The sequence below is a fragment of the Artemia sp. Qi Xiang Cuo genome, chromosome 2 (assembly GCF_049724085.1).
Source record: "Artemia sp. Qi Xiang Cuo chromosome 2, ASM4972408v1, whole genome shotgun sequence".
In the NCBI taxonomy this organism is placed as follows: domain Eukaryota; kingdom Metazoa; phylum Arthropoda; class Branchiopoda; order Anostraca; family Artemiidae; genus Artemia; species Artemia sp. Qi Xiang Cuo.
The window spans coordinates 23,712,900-23,739,339 of record NC_142795.1 but is presented as its reverse complement, the minus strand read 5'-3'; the positions used below and the strand labels follow the sequence as shown (position 1 = coordinate 23,739,339).

The 26,440-nt window shown below is 32.3% G+C and overlaps 1 protein-coding gene and 1 long non-coding RNA gene across 2 annotated transcripts in view; one reads left to right on the top strand and one right to left on the bottom strand.

The window, feature by feature from the left end:
• Positions 1-26,440, top strand: part of Liprin-beta (liprin-beta 1) — a 622,086-nt gene that overhangs the window by 162,280 nt on the left and 433,366 nt on the right. The window lies entirely within an intron of this gene.
• Positions 579-4,097, bottom strand: LOC148955024 (uncharacterized). Its single transcript, XR_016142817.1, has 2 exons — positions 3,749-4,097; positions 579-834 (listed from the first exon to the last, which is right to left on the bottom strand). It is a non-coding gene; the product is annotated as an uncharacterized LOC148955024 (long non-coding RNA).

Sequence of the window (26,440 nt, the reverse complement as noted above, 5' to 3'; positions counted from 1 at the left end):
CCTGTTTATTCAGTTTCAAGATACCCTATTACTATCTACTGTGCCAAGAGAAACATGCCTAGTATTGGGCAGTACCTTATGATATTAAGTTGATAGTAAAAAGAGCATCACAACTGAAAAAATCTATGCTGCGGCGGCTATATGATGGCATTCTTATTCTTTAATGGTTATATTTATTAGTAAATTAAGTGTCATACGAAACAAAATATTAAAACAATAAAAAAAAGAAGAGAAAAAAATACAAGGAGTATTATCAGCCGGTAGATAAGTTAAAAACAAAGCAGGCGTTTCAGCAAACATATCCACAAAGCCGTTTTCGTATGTCTTGTATAGCCAGTGTTGTCTGTGAGCCTATTTACAAACTATCCTCATTGTTATTTTGGCTCTCATTTGTCTTTCATTTTTTTTTTCTACGTTATGCATATCCAAGGCTGTCTCAGAACCATTTTACGTATTATCCTTATTGTTATTTTGAGTTTTTGGCAATTATTTGACTTTTTGGCTCTTATAGCCACCGTTGTCTCAGATCCTATTTGAATGAATTTTTTAATGAACCTATAAATTGTAGTCCAAAAAAATAAATAAGATGGTTTATTTGTATGCTACAATTTACATAGGAGTGACGGGACTCCGCTGCCACTATGTATAATATTTAGCTTAATACTACATTTGAGTGACAGGACGTTTTGCAAGCCAATCCTTGATAGCAGGTATGTTTGCCACCCTGTCAGATATTTTCTTTGCTGTTGGTGCCAAGTTGAAGTCATATAGTTGAGGTGCGTGAGCCATCAGGTCATGAATAAAGTTGAATAGAAATAAGTCTGCCCATGTAATCTGGAAATAGAATACTGAATTAAATTACAAACGCGATAAGAACGCATTAAAATTGTGCTAGTAAATTTTTGTATTCTTAAGTTGATCCCATACACGAAAAAATAAGTAAGCGATTTTTACTATAGTTTTGATAAACAGTATTAATGTAAACTATTAAATTTTGCTTAATTCAATTTTAGCTTAAATTGAAAAAGACTGGGCGATTTTTTTGTACTGCTTTCGAGCTTTGGTCTGATAAAAATTAACAAATACTTTCTTAATAAGTTACCATTTTAAAAAGAAAACAGTATGTTCAGTGAATTTTCATTATTAAGTACTCAAACCTAAGCGTTAAGCATTAAGCATTAAGGTTTTCTATTTTGTACCAAATAACTAGAAATTAGTTTCAATTTAAAGTATTTAGTTTGCTGATTTTGATAAGTTTCTTCCATCAGGGGTGTACCCAGGGAGAAAGGGGCTACTGAGCTTAAGCCCTTCGCCCTCCCCCAAAATATTTCTCAGACTTGTAGTTGGTGATAAATGGGAAAAAACTATTACTCCTAGAAAAAAATTCAAATATATTTCTCCAACTGGATAACCGGTCTTAAAAATACAGGTTAAAACGATCATTAAACTCACTTGAGTAACAGTTTATTGAGTAAAACACCTCCCCAAACAAATTCCTTTTGGTAACCACTTCATCCAACAAAAATCCTAAATACAGCTTCGCATCTCATCATTTTTATTGTTTCTGAAATTCAGTATTTAAAAAAACAAAAAAAATCCCAATTTTTGTATCAATAGGGCTAACCTATACACACTTGTTATGGGATACTCCCCCTGTCTCTATTAATGAATATTGATATTAAAATTCCATTTTTGAGAGTATCGGTTACTACTGAGACGAGTCGCTCTTACTATACAGTTCTTTACCACGAACTGTTTGATTCACTAGAAAATCTATCGTTTACCGAGGGCAAGAGATTGTTCTTTAATATACTATTTAAAACAAAAATTTTTAATTACAAATGACACTAGATCTAGCAATTTTCTTTAAAATGAGTCATTGAACAACTCTCCACGATGTTCCAGTGCCAAGCTATCTGTGGAAAAGAAAAAAAGAGAGAAAAAAAACATGCCGTTTATGCAGAATGCTGTAGTAGTTGCCATTTTCTTGACTTTCAAGCCAATATATTTCCCTTGCTGTTAAAGACAAGGGACAGAAAGTTACCAATACAAGGGTTTCGGACAAGGCGGTTCTAACGGTATACTTTTGTTTTGATCTGACTCTATTTTTAGGATTTATGGGTTATTGTATTTCGTACCATTGGACGTGATTGTCTCTTACTAGGTTAGTAGCTACCACTGCAACCCTGATCATGTCTTATATGTAACTTATTTTTCATAAGTCTCCGATAGTACAACAGAAAGTATACCTACTTTTTATGCGGGCGACCGGTGTTCGATTCCCCGTCGGAGGGAATTTTTAATATATTGACTTTAAATATAACTGTGCAAGCCTATATTCTAGTTAAGTTGCCAATACAACTTAGTATAGGCAAGAGTTCGCTCTTTATTATAGTTACTATCATGATCATTAAAGTATGAAATAAGCTTTTTAAAATTGTTACTTTAAAAGCCTGAATGCATTGGAAAGCGTGCTGGTTATCTATTCCGAAGGTCACAGGTTCAAATCTTGCCACAAACATTTTTACAAATTTGTCAAATTAAAGTCTAAACAAGTTTTATTAATAACTGCTAACACCATTTATGATGAACTATATCGACCCTTTATGACAAATCTGAACTGAAAACTAAATTAAAAAAAAAATGATTTTTTAATTTTAGGTCACGTCACTCATTACGTCATATATGGTTATTAATACACAATCGGTTTTAGATATTACATCACGTCACTTATTACGTCATATATGGTTATTAGTAGACAATTGGTGTTAGAAATCGGACTTGCTTCAAAAATCAAATATCTTTGAAAAGGAGCAATATGAAAAGAAATCAAAAATGAAGTTTTTTTGTATAAAGTGATTCTATTTTTTTTTTGTTAAAAAAAAGGCACTAGAAGTTTTATCCCCCTTTTTTTGAGCTGGATTATTCTTTTGATTCTTTTGATTTTCTCAGGCTCGTAATTTTGATGGGTAGGACTAAACTTCACGAAACTTAAATTTTTAAAATCAGCATAAAAATCTGATTCTTTTGAATTGGTATCAAAATTGGTATCAAAATTCTGTTTTTTAAAGTTTCGGTTGCTATTGAGACAAGTCGCTCTTACAATGCAGTTCTTTACCACGAACAGTTAGATTGCTTCAAAAATCAAAGATCTTTGAAAAGACTACAGTACGAAAAGACATCAAAAATGCAGTTTTTTGTAAAAGGTGATTCTATTTTTAAATTTTTTTGCTTTTTGATTAAAATAGGCATTAGAAAATTTAATTTCCGTTCGAATGAGCCCTCTAGCGACATTCTAGGAGCACTTGGCGATACGATCAGCCCTGAAAAAAACAACAACAAATAAACAGGCATCCGTGATCTTTCTTCTGGCAAAAATACCAAAATCTACATTTTTCTCAGATAGGAGCTTGAAACCTTCACAGTAAGGTTCCCTGATACGCTGAATCTAATAGTGTGATCTTCGTTAAGATTTTATGACTTTTAGGGGTTGTTTCACCCTTTTTCGAAAATAAGGCAAATTTTCTCAGGCTTGTAAATTTTGATGGGTAACATTAAACGTGATCAAACTTATATATTTAATATCAGTGTAAAAATTCAATTCTTTTGATGTATCGATTGGAAGCAAAATTTCGCTTTTTAGAGTTTCAGTTACTATTGAGACGAGTCGTTCTTACTATACAGTTTTTTATTACGAACTGTTTGATTATTTAGTGTGAGCTCTCAATATAAAATATAATGTCCATACCTGATTTCCAACTGTATATTCACCACCATTGCCAGCTATGAACTTTTCTAGGGACACTATCTGCTCACTCAGTTTACCAATATGCTTTTTACATTCATCTTCAACACCTTCTGGATTTTCCTTTTTTACTCTTACAATCACTTTCAAGGCTGCAGTATAAAAATAGAATTAAAATTGATCCCGATCAAATTTGCGTTGAAAACTAAAAATGGTTAAGTAATGGATATTGTTTACACTCAAATTAAAGCCAATTATATATCTTTTTTGAGCCCAGGACAAAAGGTCATGTCTCAGGTTCTTTTTAATATTACAGAGGAGAAAAAAATAAGGTTTTAAGCTTTTAATGAAATTATTTTTTCACTTAGGATGCAATTAATAAACTTTTTGAAATAATATATATATAGTACTGAGATCCCGGCGGTTTCGCCAATGGGCCCCGGCACTTGGCACGCGACAAACTTCTATATATGGATTCTCGTTGTCACTTGTCTTCTAACCGCGGACAGTTTGAGACAATTTCCTGTCTTTTCATATTGCACTCTTTTCAAAGATATTTAATTATTAAAGTAAGTCCGATTTCTAACAACGAAATCTACTATGCTTCCATGTTTTTTTTTTTTTTTTTTTTTTTTTTTTTTTTTTTTTTAAGGTTTTTGAATTGTTGTAATCCCTTGTTATATATACAAATATTTTTGCAATAGCCAGCAACAGGGCCCCGGCACTTGGCACGGGGCAGGTTTCTATATATAGATACTGATAGTCGCTTGTCTTCAAATCGGAGACTATTTGCTGTGTTTTCATACGAGGGTATTTTCAAAGATATTTGATTATTAAAGTAAGTCCCATTTCTAACAACAATTTCTACTAAGCTTCAAACTTTTGGTTTTCCTTTTTAAGGTTTTTGAATTGTTGTAATCCCTTGTTAAAATATATGCAAATATTTTTGCAATGTTCCAGTGCCTACGATGTTCCAGTGCCAAGCTATCTGTGGAAAAGAAAAAAAGAAAAACAAAATATCCCGTTTAGGCAGAATGTTGTAGTAGCTTCCACTTTTCTTGATTTTCAATCCAATATATTTCCCTTGCTGTTCAATCCAAGGGACTGAAAGTTTCCTATACAGGTGTTTCGGACAAGGCGGTTCTAATGGTGTACTTTTGAATTTGATCTGACTCCTTTTTTAGGAACTATGGGTTTTTATATTTCTTAACATTGGACGTGATCGTCTCTTACTAGGTTGCTAGCTACCGCTGCAACCCGGATAAAATCTGTAATTTTGAATACTTTTCGTGATCCCGATAAAACATGCGTACAATGTTTCTCTGTTTCTCCTTTGTCCTTATGCGTTCTTCGGTAAAACCTCGCAGAGAATTTAATTTTTTCATTATAGCTTTTGTCACCCCAGTATCTACCCATTATTCTGGTAGCAAATTTTTTCTTATGTTTTTTTCGGTAATCTATATCGTTATCATACCGTTCCTTGCTCTTTTGTTTGGCTGTCTCAATTTTTCCTTCTCGATACCTCTGATCCGTAAAATACCTCTGTTTTGCTCTTTCATATTTAATTTTCTTAAATTCTGGATCACAAGATATCTTATTAGCAATCCTTACGTGTGTTCGAGCTTTATTGCGTTCGGTGGCATTTTTATCTCTTTTAAATAAATATTTATTATATTTCAGTATGTTAGGTTTATTTTTTTTGTAGTAAAGTTTTTTATTAGTAGAAATTTGGATTGCCCTATTTTGATATTTTTTTGGTTATTCTTTCTTTTTTTCCACTTGCGTGAGACCATATTTTTTCAATGTTTAAAATTATTAAGTACACAATACCCCGTGTCGAGTATCTAAAACCTAGCATAAAAAAAACTAATTTTTAAATTTTCAGGTATTTCTCTTGTTTGAATTAAAAAATTAGTATTATTGGTTAGACACCATAAATATTTTTGCATTTTACATAATAAGTTTAGCGATTCTGGACTGAAAACTAAAATAATTGCTATTATAAGACAATAATATGGAGATACGTACTTTACGGGTTACAAACCAAAAAAAAATTGGTTCCAGGATACAATAATAACTTTGAACTTAGATGAAAAAAATTTTGGTTCCAGGAGACAAAAAGTAAAACTAATTATAAAATTTTCATGTATTTTTGTAGTTTAAATTAAGAAATTACTATTACTGGTTAGACATCATAATTATTTTTGCAGTTTACATAATAACTTTAGCGATTAAGCCAAAAAAGAAAATTTTGGTTCCAGGAGACAAAAAACAAAACTAATTCAAAAATTGTCAGGTATTGCTCTAGTTTGAATTAAAAAATTAGTATTATTGGTTAGACATAATAAATATTTTTGCAGTTTACATAATAACTTAAGAGATTCTGAACTCAAAACTAAAATAAAAAAAAAATGAATATTTCTCATTGGAAATATAGGACAACAATACAGAGATACGTAATTTACGGATTAAGCAAAAAAACTTTGAACTAAGATGATATAAAATTAATGGCGTATAAAATGGTGTAGCGAGTCAATTGAAGCAAAAGGAAAACCAAACTAATTTTTAAATTTTCAGGTTTTTTTTGGTTTGATTTAAAAAATGAAAATTATTGTTCAGACACCGTAAATATTTTTGCACTTTGCAGCTAAATAAAATTAAATTTTTTTAAATTTTCAGGAATTATTCTAGTTTCAGTTGACAAATAAGATTTTTTTCTTCAAGGAATCGAGCAGCTAACTAAGTTTAATATATACAATGGTATGTTCTTCGAATGATCTCTTTTAATTAGGTTCCTAGCTACCGCTGCAAACCGGAACTATTAAAAAATATTTTATCTTTAATTACAGAAGGAACTCGATGTAGCAAGTTTTACTATTGAGACGAGTCGCTCTTACTATACAATATATAGTTCGTTATCACGAACTGTTTGCTTTGATGTATCTATTGGTACCAAAATTTCGTTCTTTAGAGTTTCGGTTAATATTGAGACAATAAAAAAATTTTTCTTTAGTGTCGGTTACTATTGAGACAAGTAGCTATTATTACTATAGATTTCATTACCATGAACTGTTTGATTGCTTCAAAATTCAAATATCTTTGAAAAGACAGCAGTATGAAAATACATCAAAAATGCAATTTTTTTGACAAAATTGATTCTACTTTAAAAAGTATTTTATTTTTAATTACAAAAGTGACTAGATGTTGCAATTTCCTTTAAAATGAGCTATTATACAGCTCTCTATGATTTTCCAGTGCCCAGCTAGTTGAGGAGGAAAATCAAGCGGAAAGAAAAAAATATCCCGTTTAGGCAGAATGTTTTAGTAGCTGCCATTTTTCTTGATTTTCAAGCCAATATATTTTTTTTGTTATTCAAGCCAAGGGACAGAAAATTAACTATAGGGAAGTTTCAGACAAGGTGGTTCTAATGGTGTAATTTTTGTTTTGATCTGACTCTTTTCTTAGGAGTTAGGGGTTTTTATATTTCTTAACATTGGATGTGATCGTCTCTTACTAGCTTGCTAGCTACCGCTGCAACCCGAATACTAACTACATCCATAGACTATGACGTCATTGATCAATATTGTATCTAAAAAATTAAGTTTTTCGTAAAAAATAATTAATTTAAAAAAATTAATTACAAATAGCACTAGATCTAGAGATTTCCTTTAAAATGAGCTATTGAACAACTCTCTACGATGTTCCAGTGCCAAGCTATCTCTGGAAACAAAAAAATATCCCGTTTGTGGAGAATAACGTGGTTAAAGTCAATTTTCTTGATTTTCAAGCCAATATATTTTTTTTGTCATTCAAGTCAAAGGGCGGTAAATTTCCTTTATACGGGTTTCGGATAAGGCGGTTCTAATGGTGTACTTTTTGTTTTGATCTGACTCTTTTTTTAGGAGTTAGGGGTTTTTATATTTCTTAACATTGGACGTGATCGTCTCTTACTAGGTTGCTAGCTACCGCTGCAACCCAGATACTATTGAGACGAGTCGCTCTTACTATAAATTTCAGGAATTATTCTAGTTTCAGTTAAAAATAAATTGTTTTTTAAAACCCCCCAAAAATTACTGCATTTTACATAATAATGGATAATTATATAAATAAAAACCAAATTGACAAATACCATTTATGATGAACTATATCGGTCCTTTATGTATTTTTTTTAACTGATTACTATAGACTACAGATCTTTCTTTAATTTAAAACTCGTTAAATGGGACCTACAGTTTGAACCCGGCTGTAGCAACACATGGTAAGCCCGACGCAAGGATAACTTATTTTTCGTAAATCTCCGATGGTACAATGTACGATGGTACGATACCCCAGTATCTACCCATTATTCTGGTAGCAACTTTTTTCTTATGTTTGTTTCGGTAATCTATATCGTTATCATACCGTTCCTTGCTCTTTTGTTTGGCTGTCTCAATTTTCCCTTTCTCGATACCCCTGATCCATAACATACCTCTGTTTTGCTCTGTCATATTTCATTTTCTTAAATTCTGGATCACAAGACATCTTAGTAGCAATCCTTACGGGTTCTCGAGCTTTATTGCGTTCGATGGCATTTTTATCTCTTTTAAATGAACTTTTCTTATATTTCAGGATGTTAGCTTTATTTTTTGTGTAGTAAAGTTTTTTATTAGTAGAAATTTGGATTGCTCTATTTTGATATTTTTTTTGGTTATTCTTTCTTTTTTTCCACTCGCGTGAGACCATGTTGTTTCAATGTTTAAAATTATTAAGTACAAAATACCCCGTGTCGAGTATCTAAAACCTAGCATAAAAAAAAAAATAATTTTTAAATTTTCAGGTATTTCTCTTGTTTGAATTAAAAAATTAATATTATTGGTTAGACACCATAAATATTTTTGCATTTTACATAATAAGTTTAGCGATTCTGGACTGAAAACTAAAATAATTGCAATTATAAGACAATAATATGGAGATACGTACTTTACGGGTTACAAACTAAAAAAAAATTTGGTTCCAGGATACAATAATATCTTTGAACTTAGATGAAAAAAATTTTGGTTCCAGGAGACAAAAAGTAAAACTAATTATAAAATTCTCATGTATTTTTGTAGTTTACATTAAGAAATTACTATTACTGGTTAGACATCATAATTATTTTTGCAGTTTACATAATAACTTTAGCGATTAAGCCAAAAAAGAAAATTTTGGTTCCAGCAGACAAAAAACAAAACTAATTCAAAAATTGTCAGGTATTGCTCTAGTTTGAATTAAAAAATTAGTATTATTGGTTAGACATAATAAATATTTTTGCAGTTTACATAATAACTTAAGAGATTCTGAACTCAAAACTAAAATAAAAAAAAAATGAATATTTCTCATTGGAAATATAGGACAACAATACAGAGATACGTAATTTAAGGGTTAAGCCAAAAAAATTTGGACTAAGATGATATAAAATTAATGGCGTATAAAATGGTGTAGCGAGTCAATTGAAGCAAAAGGAAAACCAAACTAATTTTTAAATTTTCAGGTTTTTTTCTGGTTTTAATTAAAAAATGGAAATTATTGTTCAGACACCGTAAATATTTTTGCACTTTGCAGCTAAATAAAATTATATTTTTTTAAATTTTCAGGAATTATTTTAGTTTCAGTAGACAAATAAGATTTTTTTCTTCAAGGAATCGAGCAGCTAACTAAGTTTAATATATACAATGGTATTTTCTTCGAATGATCTCTTTTGATTAGGTTCCTAGCTACCGCTGCAAACCGGAACTATTAAAAAATATTCTATCTTTAATTACAGAAGGAACTAGATGTAGCAAGTTTTACTATTGAGACGAGTCGCTCTTACTATACAACATATAGTTAGTTATAACGAACTGTTTGCTTTTATGTATATATTGGTACCAAAATTTCGTTCTTTAGAGTTTAGGTTACTATTGAGACAATCAAAATTTTGTTCTTTAGAGTGTCGGTTGCTATTGAGACAAGTAGCTATTATTACTATAGATTTCATTGCCATGAACTGTTTGATTGCTTCAAAATTCAAATATCTTTGAAAAGACTGCAGCATGAAAATACATCAAAAATGCAATTTTTTTGTTAAAATTGATTCTACTTTAAAAAGTATTTTATTTTTAATTGCAAAAGTGACTAGATGTTGCAATTTCCTTTAAAATGAGCTATTATACTGCTCTCTATGATTTTCCAGTGCCCAGCTAGTTGAGGAGGAAAATATAGCGGAAAGAAAAAAATATCCCGTTTAGCCAGAATGTTGTAGTAGCTGCCATTTTTCTTGATTTTCAAGCCAATATATTTTCTTTGTTATTCAAGCAAAGGGACAGAAAGTTAACTATAGGGAAGTTTCAGACAAGGTGGTTCTAATGGTGTAATTTTTGTTTTGATCTGACTCTTTTCTTAGGAGTTAGGGGTTTTTATATTTCTTAACATTGGATGTGATCGTCTCTTACTAGGTTGCTAGCTACTGCTGCAACCCGGATCTTACTAGGTTGCTAGCTACCGCTGCAACCCGGATGTTGTCGAAAGATAAACGTCTATAAATATTGCATCCACTTATTTCGTTATATGGTTACATGAGAAAAATCAATCCCTTTGTATATATTGTAAACAGTAACTTTTTCAAGGTTCAGCTATATCCGATGAAACTAGCATAGGCCATATTTATAATTTGAAAAGACTGCAGTATGAAAAGACATCAAAAATGCAGTTTTTAGTGGAAAAATTCATTCTCTTTTAGAAATAATTTATTTTAGTTACAAAATATTTTTAACCCAATCAATTTCCTTTAAAATGAGCCATTGTAAAACTCTCTACGATGTTCCAGTGCCAAGCTATCTGTGCAAAACAAACAGAAAGAAAGAAAGAAAAAAATATGCTGTTTAGGCAGAATGTTGTAGTAGCCGCCACTTTTCTTGATTTCCAGGCCAATATATTTCCCTTGATTTTTAAGCCAAGGGACAGAAAGTTTTCTATATAGGGGTATCGGACAAGGCGGTTCTAATGGTGGGCTTTTTGTTTTGATCTGACTCTTTTTTTTATAGGAGTTATGGGTTTTTATATTTCTTAACATTGGACGTGATCGTCTTTTATTAGGTTGCTAGCTACCGCTGCAACCTGGATTATTAGGTTGCAAGCCACTGCAGCAACCCGGAAATTTTCGAAACGCACGTTACAACTCTCGGTGACTATGGGTTACGGTTCGTCATTTATTAGGTTGCAGTTACAGCTTCAACCATGAATTTTGTTACCATTGGCCGTGTTCATATTTTTTCTAGGTTGAAGCTATCGCTGGTTTTACTGTGGGCTACAATTCGTTCTTTACTATAGAAAAATGCTCTAATATTTTTCTTACTATAAAAACCCTAAAAAATTATTGTATTTTTCATCCTCTTTTACTACTAAACTGTGAAATTACAAACAGGAAAAAGCCTAGGTCTTTTTCTTAATTGGAATAGTAAGAGACGACCTTGCTACAACCTACGACTATGACGTTATTGATCAATCTTGTACATGAAAAACGCAGCTTTTTGTAAAACTGATTATACTTTAAAAATTTATTTTTTATTTACAAAGGGTTTTTAACCACATCAATTTCCTTTAAAATGAGCCATCAAACAGCTCTCTGCGGTTTTCCATTGCCAAGCTATCTGAGAAGAAAGAGAAAGAGAGAGAGAGAGAGAGAGAGAGAGAGAGAGAGAGAGAGAGAGAGAAAAAAGATGTCGTATATGCAGAATGCTATTGCACCCGCTTTTCTTGATTTTCAAGCCAATATATTTTCTTTGTTGTTCAAGCCAAGAGACGGTAAGTTTCTATATACGGGTTCGGACAAGGCGGTTCTAATAGTGCGCTTCTTGTTTTGAACTGAGTCTTTTTTCAGGAGTTATGGGTTACTGTAGTTTTTACCAAGGGAAGTGATCGTCCCTTACTAGGTTGCTAGTTACCGCTGTAATCCGCTTTGACATATGCAGTATCGATACTTCACGTAACTTGTTGTCCAAGCCAAGAGAGGGCAATAGTAGTTTCGGAAAAGGCAGTTATAGTAGTGTACTTCTTGTTTTGATCTGACTCTATTTTTAGGAGTTATGGATTTTTGTAGTTTTCCGGGTTGCAGCGGTAGCTAGCAACCTAGTAAGAGACGATCACGTCCAATGTTAAGAAATATAAAAACCCATAGTTCCTAACAAAGGAGTCAGATCAAAACAAAAAATACACCATTAGAACCGCCTTGTCCGAAACCCCTGTATAGGAAACTTTCTGTCCCTTGGCTTGAACAGCAAGGGAAATATATTGGCTTGAAAATCAAGAAAATTGACTTTAACCACGTTATTCTCCCCAAACGGGATATTTTTTTCTCTTTTCTTTTTTTTCTTTTCCACAGATAGCTTGGCACTGGAACATCGTAGAGGGTTGTTCAATAGCTCATTTTAAAAGAAATTAATTGGGTTAAAAATCTATAGTAACTAAAATAAATTATTTCTAAAAGAGAATAAATTTTTCCACCAAAAACTGCATTTTTGATGTCTTTTCACACTGCAGTCTTTCAAACATAATCGTATACCAGCGGTAAGATTTGAACCCACGCCTCCGAAGAGACTGGTGGCTAACACCAGTGTCTTGGACCACTCGGCCAGGCTGCCTCTCATAAATAAATATATATGTGAATTTGGGTTGCAGCAGTAGCTAGCAACCTAGTAAGAGACGATCAGTCCCATGCTAAGAAATATAACAAAACTCCTAAAAATAGAGTAAGATCAAAACAAAAGTATTATAATAAAGATCGAACTCTTCCCTATACTAACTTGCAAACGCAACTTCACTATAGTTTAGATTACAGTATTTATATTATGCATCATTATAAATTATAAAAGGTTCAAATGTTCGAAGATTATAGAGTTAAAAATTTTTCACACCGGGAATCGAACCCGAGCCTGTTAAGTGAAAGTTAACTATCCTAGCCACTAGACCATATGGAACCATAAAGAAGTATGATTTAAGAGCCATATGCATATTATTATTTCATTTTACAGTAAAGAACGACATGACCATGCTAACTGAAATAATCTATTTTATATTAAAAACGATCATTAGAATAATAAACCATTGCATACATTCGACTTAGTTAGCTACTTGATTGTTTGAGGTTCGTCTCTTACTATTTCAAAGAAGAAAAAGCCGTAGGCTTTTTCCTGTTTGTAATCAGGTGTATTTTGTTAATTATAGTAAATCCTATAAAGGGTTTGTACAATAAAGAACGAATTGTAATCCATAGTAACTGAAGTATTAAATCAAACAGTTCTTGGTCATAATAAAGAATTGTCTAATTGCTAATTTTAATCCGGGTTGCAGCGGTAGCTAGCAACCTTACAATAAAAGACGATCATTGGAATAAAAAACAATTGCATACATTGGAATTAGCTAGCTACTTGATTGCTTTAGACTCGTCTCTTACTACTTCAAAGAAGAAAAAGCCGTAGGCTTTTTCCTGTGTGTAATCAGTTTATTATCATAGACAGCGCTCTAGCACTGCCTGAGTAAAGAACGATGTGGGCACAATGTGGGCACAATTTTTTCTTCTTCAGTCAGGCACTTCGTATCGAAGGAGTCGTCGTATCCAGTTTGCAGCGATTTTACAGTGAAGAATGAACCTTAGCTCATAGTAACAGAAATACGAATATCTAGGTTGCAGCGGTAGCTAGCAACCTATTAATTACATAATACGGGTTGCAGCGGTAGAAATACGGGTTGCAGCGGTAGAAACGCCAAATTAAAAGATGATAATTAGAAGCACAAACCATTGCTTATACTGGATTTAGTTTTACAGTAAGGATTACTAATAAAAACTTTCGTAAATAAAATTAAACAACTTTTGAGAAAGTCATTTATCCCCAAAAAAAGTAAAATTAATCTGCAAATTTCATTTTAATTATTCATGTACGGTGAGCCAAAATCAAAACCTGCATTAATTTAAAAACGTTCAGATACTAAATAAAAAAAAGCTAGTTTTTTTAACTGAAAGTAAGAATCCGGGTTGCAGCGGTATTACTTTCATAAGGCATACATAAGAATGTGCTAGGCTTGCTTCTTGTATGCACTGCTACTGACATAACTACTACTTATAAATATCTTCTACTTCTAATACTACTTCTTTTAGGTTAATTACTTTCATAAGGCAGACATAAGAAGGTGCTAGGCTTGCTTCTTTTATGCACTACTACTTATATATATCTTCTACTTCTAATACTACTTCTTTTAGGTTAATTACTTTCATAAGGCAGACATAAGAAGGTGCTAGGCTTGCTTCTTTTATGCACTACTACTTGTGTATATCTTCTACTTCTAATACTACTTCTTTTAGGTTAATTACTTTCATAAGGCATACATAAGAAGGTGCTAGGCTTGCTTCTTGTATGCACTGCTACTGACATAACTACTACTTATAAATATCTTCTACTTCTAATACTACTTCTTTTAGGTTAATTACTTTCATAAGGCAGACATAAGAAGGTGCTAGGCTTGCTTCTTTTATGCACTACTACTTATATATATCTTCTACTTCTAATACTACTTCTTTTAGGTTAATTACTTTCATTAGGCATACATAAGAAGGTGCTAGGCTTGCTTCTTGTATGCACTGCTACTGACATAACTACTACTTATATATATCTTCTACTTCTAATACTACTTCTTTTAGGTTAATTACTTTCATAAGGCAGACATAAGAAGGTGCTAGGCTTGCTTCTTTTATGCACTACTACTTATATATATCTTCTACTTCTAATACTACTTCTATTAGGTTAATTACTTTCATAAGGCATACATAAGAAGGTGCTAGGCTTGCTTCTTGTATGCATTGCTACTTACAAACTATACTCACTAACAACTCATGTCTTTCTCTTACACCAATTCTGCCTATAGATCAAGTCTTTCAGGGAGCCTGATAGCACTTCCAATCTGTATTCCGGCTGGTTCAGGAAAACCACTATCCATAGTACAGGTTGTACTGCTAGGTTCCATATTTGAACCTTTGTTGGGTGTTATGTTTGTTGCTGTTGGTGCTAGTGGCATTTGGGATAAGAGGAGTTGCAGCTTTTGTGATGTGAATCTGCTGGAGACATGCGATCTTTTCTAGCAAGCTTGGCGCAAGATTTGTTTTGTAGCAAAGTTGACATGGGTGTGCATTGATGATCATCAGGACTGTATTGTAAACAACCAGAAAGGTGTTTTCTGTTCCTTCCAATCACTGATCCTTCTTCTGTTCCCACTGTATATGATCTAGGCTGCTCTGACCAAGAAAAAGACATCGCGGGATTTCAAACACTTTGTGGAAAAGCCATTATCTGATATGAATGCCACTGATATTCCAAATGTAGCAAAATGAGTCTTTCACCTGCAGAATATATGTAAGGGTATATGGACTATCATGCAGTCCTTTCACCCCTTTGACTTAAAAATAGTATCTTTAATTGGTTATCAATCTTTCTTTTTCTTCTAAAAAACAGCACCTGGTAAAAAAAAAAAAAAAAAAAATCAGCGTGTTATAGAACAGGTTCTCACTATGGAAGAAATTATTTCGGATGATGGGTTGTGGGAGTAGGTACTTGAGCTGCCTGTCCCCAGCAGTTTAAGGCCTATAGGCTGGACAGTCCCTATTGGTGTTAGGTAGTATTGTATATCGATATCGATTTATTGAACTAAATATCGGATATCGAAAACGATATTATTTCGGCTTTTTCTGGTATCTACTGGTGAATATACAGCAGAAAAGATCCAGCATAGAAAATTATATATAGATCTAGGAAACAATAATGACTTTTAACTGAAAGATGAAATAAAACTTCAAGTACTTACAACCTAAAAAAAATAAAAAAAATTCACGTACTTTTCTGGTTTAAACTAAAAAAATTAAAATTATTGATCACACATCATAAATATTTTTGCAGTTTGCAATTAAATAAAATTATTTTATTTAAAAATTTCCGGAATTATTCTAGTTTCTGTAGACGAATCCAATTTCGTGTTAGTGCCCCCAGAAATTACTTTTTTTTGCATAACTATATCTACATGTTTTTTAAAATGGTACATAAAAAGACGGTCATTGGAATAACATACCGTTGTATGCATTGGACTTATTTAGCTATTTGTTACATAAAGAATCGATATACTTCATTACTATTAATCCTATTCTTTTTTCCTTGCGATTTCTTTTCAGTTTGCTTTACTTTTTTGTTTGTTTTTCCTTATAAAAATATTGGTGACCTTAACCTAAAGAGTTTTCCTCTTTAGTAACTTGAGAAGACAGATTTTTTAATGGATAATTACACGCAGGAAGAAGCATATAGCTTTTCTCATTGGGTGAAAAAAACTTAGAACACGGGGAATGAGGCAGCGAAGTCAGTCAAATATGGCACCATATCCAAGGGAAAAACTTTTAAAAGTAAACTTAATGAAACTTAAATATTTAAAATCAGCATAAAAATCCAATTCCTTTGATGTATCAAATAGTATCAAAATTTCGGTTTTTAGACTTTCGGTTACTATTGAGACGAGTCACTCTTACTATGCTGTTTGTTACCACGAACAGTTTAATCAAGAATGTCCGGGTTGCAGCGGCAGTTAGAAACCTAGTAAGAGACGACTACGCCCGATAGTAAAAACTAAAGTTGCCCATAGCTCCTAATAATAGAGTCACATCAAAACAAGAAGTACGCTATTAGAACTGCCTTGTCCAAAGCCTCTATATAGAAAACTTACCATCACTTGGCCTGAACAACAGGGAAAATATATTAGGTTAAAAATGAAGAAAAGTGGCTGAAACCACGATACTCCCCACATAAGACATGTTTTTTTCTTTCTGGTTTTTTCTCCTCTGCTAGCTTGCTACTGGAAAATCATAGAGAGCTGTATAACGGCTCATTTTAAAGGAATTTTCTACAACTAGTATCTTTTGTATTTAAAAACGAAATATTTTTAAAAATAGAATCAATTTTGACAAAAAAACTGCGTTTGTGTACAAGCTTGATGAATGACATTATAACCATATATTAACCATATATGACGTAATAAGTAAATGCAATATTTATTCACGTTCATTTTTTGACAACATAATTTTATTATATTTTAGTTCTAAGTTCAGGGTCGTTAAAGTTATTATGTAAACTGCAAAATATTTATTGTGTTTGAGCAATAATTTTAATTTTTTAATTAAAACTAGAAAAATACCTGAAAATATAAAAAATAGTTTTAATTTTTGTTAGTTTTTAAAAAACGCGACATGTCATTCAATGTTTACATTAAAAGATAACCATTTGGGACGTAACAAGTGAATGCAATATTTATACACATTCATCTTTCGAAAAATTAGTTTAATTTTCTATGACAAAGAACAAACTCTTGCCCATAGTAACTTTAATAACTAAATTTTCTTTTTAAATTTAAGAGCTATTGCTTTAATCCGAGCCACAGCGGTAGCTAGCAGCCTGGTAAGAGACTAGCATGCCCCATAGTGAAAAATTAAATAACCCAAAACTCCTATAAATTGATTTTTTGGCTTCCGTTTTTTCTCCTCATCTATCTAGGCACTGGAAAATCACAAAGGGCTCATTTTAAAGGAAATTACTACATATAGTGCCTTTTGTAATTAATATATAAAGTATCAAAACAGTTAATTATAAATGGGGACTTTGTAAGTTTCATCGGATATAGATGAAACTTAGTAAAGAACAAACCACAGTACATAGTCACTAAAAGATAATAAATACAAGCATCGTCTCTTGCTATTCCAACCATGAAAAAGCCTTAGTCTTTTTCCTGTTTGTAATCCAATTTGCAGAGGTATTTAATATAAAACAGTTCGTGATAACGAACTGTATAGTAAGGTGACTCGTCCCAATAGTAGTTCGGGTTGCAGCGGTAGTATAATAAGGAACGAACTCTTGCCTATAATGACTTGTATAGGCAACTTAACTATAGCATAGACTAGTACATTATATTTAAGGTCAATATATTAAAAATTCCCTTTAACGGGGATTTTTTACCCCGGTCATCTGCATACGTGATCGATACTGTAAATGGGAATTTTGTAAGTTTTATCGGTAGCATAGTTTTATTGACAGCTGAATTAAAAACTAAAAGAAATCTACCCCGGGTGCCTTGAACCACCAACCTTTCGATTAACGGCCGAAGGTGCTAGATAATTGCACAACGACGCTGGAAATAAAGTTGTAAAATTAACAATATGATCAAACAGTTCGTGGTAACGAAAAGTATAGTATACATAAGGGGTCGTATCCATAAAGGATACAGTTCATTGTAAACGGGGACTATATAAGTTTCATCGGATTATACTAAAAGACGATAATTAGTAGAACAAACAACTGTAAATACTGGAATAAGTTAGCTGCCTGATTTTTTTATATTCTTCTCTTACAATTCCAAAGATTTTAACGCATAATGGGCCGATTACGTGATTGTGGGGGGACGACAAACCCGATAGTAGTATATGACCTTATACTTAACGCGCTTCCCAAACCTTTGAAAGGAAGTAAGTATCCTCTCACTCCTATGGTCATTTCATGGAAAATTGGGTTGCACCGGTAGCTAAGAGCCTAGTAAGAGACAATTATGTCCCTTAGTAAAAACAACATCCCATAGCTCCTAAAAATAGAGTCGAATCAAAACAACAAGGACGCCATTAGAACTGCCTTGTCCGCGACCCCTATATAAAAACATCCGTCCCTTGGATTGAATAACAAGGAAAATATACTGGCTTAAAATCCGTGTAGCAGCAGTAGCTAGCAACCTAGTTAGAGACGATTACGGCCATCAGTAATAACTACAATAGCTCATATTTTTTACGAAGCACTGTCAAATTCAAACAAAAATTAAAACATTAGAACTGCTTTGTCCGAAATCCTTATACAAGAAACTTACCGTCCCTTGGCTTTAACAACAAGGAAAATATATTACCATGAAAATCAAGAAAGGTGGCTGAAACCACGATTTTCTGCATAAACGCGTTCTCTTTTTCATTTCTTTTCCTCCAATAGTAGGGCACTTGAACATTGTAGAGACCTGTTTAATGGCAAATTTAAAAGTAAATTGTCACATCTAGTGTCTTTTGTAATTAGAAACAGAATTTTTTAAAATAAAATCCCTTTTTACAGAAAATTACATTTTCATGTACAAGCTTGATGAATGATGAAGCAATAATCGTAAGTTTTAACCATATATGACGTAATATGTGAATGCAATATTTATACACATTTATCTTTCGACAGGATAATTTTATTTATTTTAATTCTCAGTTCAGGATCGCTAAAGTTATTATGTAAACTGCAAAAATATTTGTGGTGTGTGAACGATAATTTTAGTTCATTAATTAAAACTAGAAAATATCTGAAATTTTTTAAATTTGATTTATATTTTGTTAGGTTCTCAACTACCAGACGCGTAATTTAATATGTATTTCTATTAAAAAAAACAAGTTTTATTTCTAAAACTAGAAAAATTCCTGAGAATTTTAAATAAAAACATGATATTGAACTGCAAACTGCAAAAATATTTATGGTATAAGCGCAATAATTTGAATTTATTAATTAAAACTAGAAAAATACCTTATAATTTTGAAATTAGTTTGGTTTTCCTTTTGCTTCAATGGACTCGCTACACAGTTTTATGAGTGGAATAATATAAAATGACGTGCAAAAGCTGTTTGGCAAGTGTTTGTTGCACCATAATTATTTTGGTGACTTTTTTTGTTGAAGCTGTTCTTCCGATGTTGTATTTTCATTTTTCATTAGATATAATCCGGAAATTTTGTCCATATTTCTTCCTGGCTATGTTTATCGTTAATTTAGTAGCTTTCATAGTACTTCTTTTGATCTTGTTAGAAAAATATAAATATGTAGTGGCTGTTTTGTGCCTAGTTATAACAATTTCTAATTTTTTGGCAATTCATTATCTTTTGCCAGTTAACACTGAATACCGCAAAAGTTTAAAGGATGAATTTGAAAAATATACACCTGATTCGTTTTCATGGCTTGATGACCTTCAAGAGAGCTTTTACTGCTGTAGCATTCAATCATTTGAAACACAGGACAGTTATATTCCTTTTAGGCACTGGAACAGTAATTTTAATAGTACAGAGGTACCAAAATCCTGCTGCAGAGCGAAAAATGAGATTATTCCCGCGTGGTTGAATCCCAATGAAAAAGGACGCTACATTTTACATAACACGGAAATGTTACATAACACGGAACATAACATGGAAAAAAACCGCTGGATTTTACATAATACGGAAATGGTTAGATATGACTGCAACCAAAATTCAAAACCTGAGAAAAGGTACATAGATGGATGTGACAAAAATCTGAAAAAGTTTGTCGACTATAAAAAAGGTTATATACCAGCAATCAAATGGATTTCTTCAGCTGTCATTTTTCTTGCATCACTTTCTATTTGGTGCATCCTTTTGTTGCCATTTTCGATTGGCAACTGAGGTAAAAATGACTGAATCCATAGACAAATCAAACAGTTTTAGTAACAAATTGCATAGTAAGAGCGACCTGGCTCAATAGTAACTAAAACTCTAAAAAATAAAATTTTGACATCAATAGATGCATCAAAAGAATTGGATTTCTATGCTGATTTCAAATATAATAGTTTTCAAACAGTTCGTGGTAACGAACTGTATAGTAAGAGCAACTCGTCTCAATAGTAACCGAAAGCCTAAGAAAAGGAATTGTAATATCGATAGAAACATCAAAAGAATTAGATTTTTATGTGTATTTTAAATATTTAAATTTCATCAATTTTAGTCTTTACACATCAAAAGTTGAGAGCCTGGAAAAATTGGACTTTTTAAAAAAAAAGGACCCCTCAAATGTCATACACCCCTCAAAACACCCCCAAAAATCATAGCATGTTAATGAAAATCACATCAATTTCAGTGTATCAGACAACCTTATTGTAGAAGTTTCAAGCTCTTACCTGCAAAATTGCGGAATTTGTTTTTTTTTGCCAGAAAAAGATCAAGGATGCGTGTTTATCTGCCCATTTTACCTGGGGTGATCGTATTGACCCAGTGGTCCTAGAACGTCACGAGGGGGCTCATTTGAACGGAAATTAAAAGTCATAGTGCCTTTTTTACTCAAAAACAAAGAAATTAAGAAATAAAATCACTTTTTAAAAAAAAACTGCATTTTTTATGTATTTTCATACTGCATTCTTTTAAAAAATATTTTATTATCCAAAAAATAAAAAGTTTGTGGTAACGAACTGTATATTAAAAGCGACTGGTCTCAATAGTAACCGAAACCTTAAAGTGGAATTTGATACCAATCCCGGTTGCAGCGGTAGCTAGCAACCTAGTAAGAGACGACTACGTCCAATGTTAAGACATATAAAATCCAATAACTCCTAAAAAAAGTCAGATCAAAACAAAAAGTACACCATTAAAACCGCCATGTCTGAAACCCCTGTATAGGAAACTTTCTGTCATTTGGCTTGAACAGCAAAGGAAATATATTTGCTTGAAAATCAAGAAGAGTGGCAGCTGCTACAGCATTCTGCCTAAAGGGCATCTTTTTTTCTTTCTTCTTTCTCTTCCATGGATAGCCTGAGACTGGAACATCGTAGACAGTTGGGATTTAACCCGACGTGGGATTTAATATGTACTTCCAGATCAAAAAATTTAATTTTTTTATATATCTTATTTTTCAGTTTAGAATCGCTAAAGTTATTGTGTAAACTCCAAAAATATTTATGATATCTGAGCAATTATCCGGGTTGCAGCCTTAGCTAGCAACCTAGTAAGAGATGATTACATCCAATGTTAAGAAATATAAAAACCCATAACACCTAAAAAAAAGTCCGATCAAAACAAAAAGTACACCATTAGATCCGCCATGTCTGAAACCCCAGCATAGGAAACTTTCTGTCATTTGGCTTGAACAGCAAGGGAAATATATTGGCTTGAAAATCAAGAAAAGTGGGAGCTACAACAGCATTCTGCCTAAAGGGCATCTTTGTTTCTTTCTTCTTTCTCTTCCATAGATGGCTTGACACTGGAAAATCGTAGACAGTTGTTCAATGGCTCATTTTAAAGAAAATTTCTAGATCTAGTGTCATTTGTACTAATTTTTTTTTTTTAATAGAATAAATTTTCTATGAAAAACTTAATTTTTTATATACAATTTTGATCAATGACGTCACAGTCGTTGGATGTAGTTAGTACATAAAGGCTCGATCATCGAATAAAGCTGAAACTAAGTAAAGGACAATTATGCCTACATATATTCATAGTGATATCTAATATTTACCATTACATCTGTAAACTGTTCCACAGTTGCTGGTCCATACCTTGAAAGCTTTTCATTAAACATGCAATATTTCTCTTGGTTATTACTATGAAGTTTTACGAAAGCATTTCTAGCCGACATTTCAACAAAATCCGCTGCTTCAGAGAGAATTTTAATTTGTAATTTTGAATATTTTTCTTAATCCCAGTAAAACATTCGTAAAATATTATTAAATTTGCAAAGATCAGCCTGCATTGTTGCCATCTTTTTGGACTTCTGAATATAATTTTGAATTTTGTCCTTGTGCGTTCTTTGCAGCTTGTGTAAACTGCAAAAATATCCATGGTATCCAAGCAATAGTTTGAATCTTTCAATTCAAGCTAGAAAAATACCATAAAATTTTAAAGTTAATTTTATTTTTGGTTAGGTTCTAACTACCCGACGTTGGATTTAATATGTATTTCCAGACCAAAAAATTTAATTTTTTTATATATCTTATTGACATGTCATTCAATGTTTACATTAAAAGATAACCATTTGGGACGTAACAAGTGAATGCAATATTTATACACATTCATCTTTCGAAAAATTAGTTTAATTTTCTATGACAAAGAACGAACTCTTGCCCATAGTAACTTAAATAACTAAAATTTCTTTTTTAAATTTAAGAGCTATTGCTTTAATCCGAGCCACAGCGGTAGCTAGCAGCCTGGTAAGAGACTAGCATGCCCCATAGTGAAAAATTAAATAACCCAAAACTCCTATAAATTGATTTTTTGGCTTCCGTTTTTTCTCCTCATCTATCTAGGCACTGGAAAATCACAAAGGGCTCATTTTAAAGGAAATTACTACATATAGTGCCTTTTGTAATCAATATATAAAGTATCAAAACAGTTAATTATAAATGGGGACTTTGTAAGTTTCATCGGATATAGATGAAACTTAGTAAAGAACAAACCACAGTACATAGTCACTAAAAGATAATAAATACAAGCATCATCTCTTGCTATTCCAATCATGAAAAAGCCTTAGTCTTTTTCCTGTTTGTAATCCAATTTGCAGAGGTATTTAATATAAAACAGTTCGTGATAACGAACTGTATAGTAAGGTGACTCGTCCCAATAGTAGTTCGGGTTGCAGCGGTAGTATAATAAGGAACGAACTCTTGCCTATAATGACTTGTATAGGCAACTTAACTATAGCATAGACTAGTACATTATATTTAAGGTCAATATATTAAAAATTCCCTTTAACGGGGATTTTTTACCCCGGTCATCTGCATACGTGATCCATACTGTAAATGGGAATTTTGTAAGTTTTATCGGTAGCATAGTTTTATTGACAGCTGAATTAAAAACTAAAAGAAATCTACCCCGGGTGCCTTGAACCACCAACCTTTCGATTAACGGCCGAAGGTGCTAGATAATTGCACAACGACGCTGGAAATAAAGTTGTAAAATTAACAATATGATCAAACAGTTCGTGGTAACGAACAGTATAGTACACATAAGGGGTCGTATCCATAAAGGATACAGTTCATTGTAAACGGGGACTATATAAGTTTCATCGGATTATACTAAAAGACGATAATTAGTAGAACAAACAACTGTAAATACTGGAATAAGTTAGCTGCCTGATTTTTTTATATTCTTCTCTTACAATTCCAAAGATTTTAACGCATAATGGGCCGATTACGTGATTGTGGGGGGACGACAAACCCGATAGTAGTATATGACCTTATACTTAACGCGCTTCCCAAACCTTTGAAAGGAAGTAAGTATCCTCTCACTCCTATGGTCATTTCATAGAAAATTGGGTTGCACCGGTAGCTAAGAGCCTAGTAAGAGACAATTATGTCCCTTAGTAAAAACAACATCCCATAGCTCCTAAAAATAGAGTCGGATCAAAACAACAAGGACGCCATTAGAACTGCCTTGTCCGCGACCCCTATATAAAAACATCCGTCCCTTGGATTGAATAACAAGGAAAATATACTGGCTTAAAATCCGTGTAGCAGCAGTAGCTAGCAACCTATTTAGAGACGATTACGGCCATCAGTAATAACTACAATAGCTCGTATTTTTTACGAAGCACTGTCAAATTCAAACAAAAATTAAAACATTAGAACTGCTTTGTCCGAAATCCTTATACAAGAAACTTACCGTCCCTTGGCTTTAACAACAAGGAAAATATATTACCATGAAAATCAAGAAAGGTGGCTGAAACCACGATTTTCTGCATAAACGCGTTCTCTTTTTCATTTCTTTTCCTCCGATAGTAGGGCACTTGAACATTGTAGAGACCTGTTTAATGGCAAATTTAAAAGTAAATTGTCACATCTAGTGTCTTTTGTAATTAGAAACAGAATTTTTTAAAATAAAATCCCTTTTTACAGAAAATTACATTTTCATGTACAAGCTTGATGAATGATGAAGCAATAATCGTAAGTTTTAACCATATATGACGTAATATGTGAATGCAATATTTATACACATTTATCTTTCGACAGGATAATTTTATTTATTTTAATTCTCAGTTCAGGATCGCTAAAGTTATTATGTAAACTGCAAAAATATTTGTGGTGTGTGAACGATAATTTTAGTTCATTAATTAAAACTAGAAAATATCTGAAATTTTTTAAATTTGATTTATATTTTGTTAGGTTCTCAACTACCAGACGCGTAATTTAATATGTATTTCTATTAAAAAAAACAAGTTTTATTTCTAAAACTAGAAAAATTCCTGAGAATTTTAAATAAAAACATGATATTGAACTGCAAACTGCAAAAATATTTATGGTATAAGCGCAATAATTTGAATTTATTAATTAAAACTAGAAAAATACTTTATAATTTTGAAATTATTTAATAAGGGACGTGACTGTTTCTCGCTAGGTTACTAGGTACCGCTGCAACCCAGATCAATTTGTTCTCTTGAGACCATAATATCTTTTTAATGTATAAACGTCTTACTATAAAATGACCTGACGAATTAAAGTCACGCGTCGAGTAGTAAGATCCTCACAAAAAACAAAACCAATTTTAAAAGTTTCAGGTAGTTTTATAGTTGAAACTAAAATATTAAAACTATTGCTCAGAAAACATAAATACTTTTGCAGTTTACATAAAAACCTTAATTTCTGATTGAAAAATCAGATTTTTGTTAAATCCTTAAAAAAGTTATTGCATTTTATAAGTAGAGTGCTAACTTATACTTTGCTTGATGCCCTAGGAATTCCCATACTATTTGCTTGATGCTCTACACCTTTTCAAAGAGAGTGAGTATCCTCTCACACCAATGTTCCATGGTACCTTTCCAAGGGAGCGGGGATTTCCCTCCAGTTCCTAAACATTGCGAAAAAGATAACAGTATGAGCGGGGATTCCCCACACAAGTTTGTTTCAACTCCAAGTTTTTCAACCAGACTGTTTTTTTTAGCTAACATCCATTTCTTAGGAGCTAATCAGAGACATCGGAGCTTGGAAGATGGAGAAAAAAAAGGGTTAAAGTGATCAGCAGTTAAGGTAACCCTGAAGAGTAGGTTAATTCATACCTTATTTTATTATAAATTTGGAACAATATCAATGTATGAAGATGGTTAATGATGTTAGAATGACATTCTGAGTTGACCTAGCTTTAGTTCTTCGATGTGTTCTGTATAAAACACAAGTTGTGTTTGAACAATGTTGTCAGTTGAAAATAGGGTCCAACATTATCGTATACTAAAAAGTTGATACTAAGAGAGATGTAGATGGCAAGAAAACAATTTTAATAAAGAAATTCAGAACAAACCATAGAAATCCTTGCAAATCAAGTAGTAAGGTGTATGTGAGTACGAACCATCAAGGATCATAAGCACCAATGACCCTAACCAGCAGAGACATCAACCCTCCATAGGTCCCCTATCCCTAAACTCGAAGGGCGCCCCCTCCCTCCTACTTTTTGGGCCCCCTCTCCCCCCATTTTTTTTTGCCTTTTTTTTTGGCAATTGACATTTTTTCTGATAACGACTATCATTCATTGCGATCATAGCTTTCAAATGTGAACCTTAAGTCCATTTTTGGATCGAAAAATAAACTATTTCTATAAAATCTGAGTTAATAAGAGTTTTTGACCGTAAACTCTAGTTTTTTGTAAGAAAATAATGGAAAATACAATTCTCTGGTTCAAATGTGAAACTTAACTCCATTTTTGGATAGAAAAATAAAACTTTGTCAGTAAAATCTAAGCTAATAAGGGTTTTTGACCGTAAACTCTAGTTTGTTGTAAGAAAATTATGGAAAATACAATTCTCTGGTTCAAATGTGAAACTTAAGTCCATTTATGGCTCGAAAAATAAAACTATTTCCGTAAAATCTGAGCTAATGAGGGTTTTTGACCGTAAACTGTAGTAGAATGGC